The following is a 4,798-nucleotide window of genomic DNA, read 5'->3' on the forward strand; positions in this document are numbered from 1 at the left end:
CTTCATAAGATTACTTGAATCATATAAAATTATTTTTTATATTTCATTTGTTATTTTATTTATTTGCATTCCAAATGTTACCCCCTTCCCAATTAAACCTCCTATCCCCAATCCTATCACCTCTGCTTCTATGAGGCTGCTCACCCACCCACTCACCCACTACCACTCAGCATCCCAACATTCCCCTACACTGTGTCATCGAGCCTCCACAGGATGAAAGGGCTCCCTTCCCATTGATGCCAGATAAGGTCATCTCTGGTACATATACAACTGGAGCCACAGCTCGACCTATCTGTACACATTGGATTGGATTGGATTGGATTTAGTCCTTGGGAGCTTTGGAGGATCTAAACAGCATTAACTCATCAAAGTCATCTCCATGTCAACCTGCAGAAAGTTTCTCCATAGGGCAGACTGATGCCCAGATATTATTAGGCTATGTAATAGTGATATAAAAGGCATACCAACAGTAAGAAGCCATCCAGGGATAAGTCTCTAAGGACCCTGCATTCTTAGAGCACACCCACCGCAAGTCAAACAAAATGGTGGACCATCTCCAAAAATGTTTACTTGCATCATTTTAGCCTTTCCTGGATGGCTTCTGACAACCAAGAGAGTACTCTGAGGCAAAACTGTTCTTTCAATTATGCCAAGTGATAAAACTCCTGATGCTACTGAACTGGAAAAGGTAAAGAATTATTTTAAGGGCTTGTAAGCAAGAGTTATCTGGATCTAGCAAAGGGGAAATTTTATTTGACTTGTATTAATAATGCATTGGATAACTACAGAGAGGAAACTTATTGAGTAGGTTCAGGGTTGGAAAAAGCATAATGTTTAGTAATAATAGCAAGACGAAATAACTTGTCTTCGAAGATTTCAATATCTTTTACTGTGTAGTCAAGACTAGATAGCTATACATGTATCATATTTCTAATATTTTTTAATTTTGCATTTACATATAGTAATTGTCTATATAAGTATTTACATTTTACTGTGTACTACATTTCTATACTCATATAATTTATATATAAAATCACTGTAATTTTCATTTTTGTGGCATCAGACATATAATTTCATCATGTTGTGCATAATCAAACCATTTCTCACAGTTACTTTGAAATGTTCAATTAATTTTATCAAGAACTCTAATACTGCTATAGAGCATTTGAAAGTTTTTTTCTCTTCCAACTGACAAGTCATCTATAGCCATTAATTATTTTGTTTCGATGATATTATACACTTTATGCCTACTTTTAACTTAAACATATGTATCTTTCTTTGCCAAATTTATATCCCTTGATATAATATTCCTCATCTCTGTATAAGTAGCCAGAAATGAAGATATTTCATTCGTTTATACTATGTGAATTTGGATGTACATAAACCGTGTGTGTGTGTGTGTGTATGTGTGTGTGTGTGTGTGTGTGTGTATGTGTGTGTGTGTGTGTGTGTGTGTGTGTGTGTGTGTGTGTGTGTGTAATACAAGACAATGTTGACTATTTGTTTATTATTATCTACAATATTGCTTGAAAGATGGTCGGTTGTTTATTCTGTGTACTATGCTCCCTGACCTGTGAGACTCTTGGAATAATTATACCTCTGATCACTATCTTCCGAAAGGAGTATAAGAATTCAGCATCTTGTGGTAAGCCTACAACATTTGCATGGGTAGTGGAGGTCAACTCATGTCATCATGTTCACACACGAGCCAGTTCAGCACCCCAGCTCTTTAATAAGTGGTTAAATCACACACACACACACACACACACACACACACACACACACACACACACACTTTATTCATTTATTCATGTGTTAGCATGTTATATTCATTTTTCAAATATTCTGAATAAGGTTACAATAAAGATAAAAGTATACATATTTTTAATATATTAACATCAAGTGATTTCTACAAACACTTGCTTAGTAAGTGATTTTAAAATATTTCACCACTAAAGAATTGGCATGACATCATTCTTTGATTTAACTTTAACAACAGTGCTAGTAACCGTGGTCTTTGCCAAATATTTTGTGGAAGAAGAAAATTATGTCAACAAATTATCCAAGATCAATCTGTTGCAACTCAAAGGTATCTAAGCCCAGCTTATTTCTATTTTTGTCCCAAGATCATGCAAAGCATATGCATTACTAATATTTCTCTGCTACAGTATTCCATATTCTAGCTGCCTGGAAATTTTTGTCATCTTACAAACTTACTCCAATGTCTTTGTCTGCATTGATGTTGAGGAAATTGTGCTCAATGTCAACATTGCTGGGAAAATATTTTCCTGATTTAAGGGTGTGAGAGTTGCTGGTTCTTGATCTTAATACTTGACCATTTTAGTCACCCTGTAAATTAATAGCAGATATTTTAAATCTACTTCTGTATCATGGTCTTGTTATACCTAAAGAATACTTTAGGTATTCTTTAAGACTAGCCTAAATAAAGCACACTACTCAAAATAAAATTAAGCCATCAATAATGGGTTGTTTACTGATAACTTCATAACACACATTGTGGAAACCTAAGACTACCTTCATTAAACCTATTTTCATGATATCTTCATGTTTTGTACTCCTTAGAATAGTAAGAGCAATTTTACCCTGTGGTGACTGATGGTAGAATTGTTTCTGTCTATAGTTCTGTCCAAGAATTTATGTATAGTCCCTTGAATGCTGTACCACGTCCCTAGATGCCTCAAAAAGTTTGCCAGACTTCCCTATTCTCACCAGAGCATCCCAGTGATGAAAGTTATATTAACGTCTAGGAGTATATTATTTGTAATTTTTACCCCAAATGTTTTCACAGAACTCAAATGTAATTCTTTTTAATTTTAAGTCTGTACTTATATCTGATACACATTTGTGTGCGCTTATACATCCATAAGCAAGAGGGTTCATTTTTTAGCTGACGGCACACACACACACACACACACACACACACACACACACATATGTATATGTATATATATATATATATATATATATATATATATATATGTGTGTGTGAATAAATATAAATATATATGGAGGCATTTTAATACATAGAATTTTCAGTGTTTCTTTATGTGATATATTGATGCCTAGTCTTTCAATTAAATCCAATTTGCCCAAGTGGCTAGTCTAGATATCCAGCTTATTTAAATGATTCAGTGTCTCTACCTTATAAACAATGGAATTATAACCAAGCTGCTATACCTACTTGGCATTTACATGGGTTCTGGGTACTTTAACCTTGTAAATCACACTTTTTAACTATACAGCATGCATTTTGCCCATGGATCCATCTCTCTAGATTCAGTGGGTATCATTAGAATTGAGGGTGGACAAGAGTTTTCATCAGATATTCAAATGGCTTACTTTCTGCTCTGTATCTAACAAACATTATTAACTGAACAAGGCTCCACTCTCTTACTCATTTTACCTGTGGATGTATACATTTTCTCAGGATGACTACCCAAGTAGCCACTAAAACTTGAGAGAAATCTTCATGAGAGGTGCAAGTGACTTGCCATTTTGGGTTTCTTGATACAGCTGTTGTTCCTTGAGTTAAGCATTGTACATTAGACATGAAGAAGCCTGTGAACCAATCAGAGTTCTCCAAATTTATTTTTGTGAGTCTCCAGCAGATCAGGTTCACCTGAACTCCTTTTCTCTCTGGTGGCTGCCATGTTTATCATTGGCCTTCTCTGAAACACTATTCTACTCTTATTGATCCAGATTGACTCTAAGCTACATACCCCCATGTTCTTCCTGCTCAGTCAGCTTTCGCTCTTAGATATTTGTTTCTCCCTGATCACCATACCCAATATGGTATCAGACTTTCCTAAGAACAAAGTTTTATATCCTTTGCAGGTTGTGCAGCACAACTATTTTTCCTGACCATGATGGGTGTAGCTGAGGGAGTCCTACTAGCCCTCATGTCTTATGACCGCTATGTGGCAGTGTGCCATCCTTTGCAGTACCCTATACTCATGAGATATCAAGTGTATCTGGTTATGCTGGCCTCTTCCTGGCTAGCAGGTGTGCTCAATGCACTCATCCAGACTTCTATAACACTGAACTTTTCCTACTGTGCCTCTCGAATTTTAGACCACTTTTTCTGTGAGGTGCCAGCCCTGCTAAAACTTTCCTGTTCAGATACCTCTACATATGAGATTGCGCTGTCCATCTCTGGGGTTTTGATCCTTATGTTCCCCCTTTTATTCATCATTGCTTCACATGGCCATGTTTTGAGGGTAGTTCTGCACATGCACTCACAGGAGGCCCAGAATACGGCCTTTACTACGTGGTCTTGACTTATGACAGTAGTTGGACTCTTTTATGGTGCAGCAGTGTTCATATACATGGTACCTGGTTCATACCACAGCCCACATCAAGACAACATGATCAACCTTTCTACGGCCTTGTCACCCCTACTCTCAACCCTCTCATCTACAGTCTGAGGAACCGAGAGTTGCACATTGCTTTGCTAAAATTATCAGCAGATTTGGACACAAACGAGTGACAATTATATGAAACTGAAAGAGCAATTCAAATGGTGATTAATCCCACTAAATTTCTAATTTTTTTCTATCTGTAGTACAACTACAAAGGACTTGTGGACCCTAACTCTCATTGCGATTATGTGAAGTACAGATAAGAGTGTCAGTCAGTTTTAATTTATAATCTCTCTGGTATTGAAGTGTCTTCATAGATGAAATGCACTATTTTGGAAAGTTTCGTATTTCTATTGTTAAATTGATGCTTTGGGCATTAAAAAATTCTATCTACTGACTCAGTCTTCAATTAAGCATGT

The 4,798-nt window shown here is 36.3% G+C and overlaps 1 pseudogene; it reads left to right on the forward strand.

Annotated features, from left to right (window-relative positions):
* The first annotated feature begins 3,569 nt into the window (after positions 1-3,569).
* On the forward strand, positions 3,570-4,518 carry LOC148004516 (olfactory receptor 2Z1-like; annotated as a pseudogene).
* The last annotated feature ends 280 nt before the right edge of the window (positions 4,519-4,798 follow it).

The sequence above is a fragment of the Rattus norvegicus genome, chromosome 7, assembly GCF_021556685.1.
Source record: "Rattus norvegicus strain SHRSP/BbbUtx chromosome 7, alternate assembly SHRSP_T2T, whole genome shotgun sequence".
Lineage (NCBI taxonomy): Eukaryota > Metazoa > Chordata > Mammalia > Rodentia > Muridae > Rattus > Rattus norvegicus.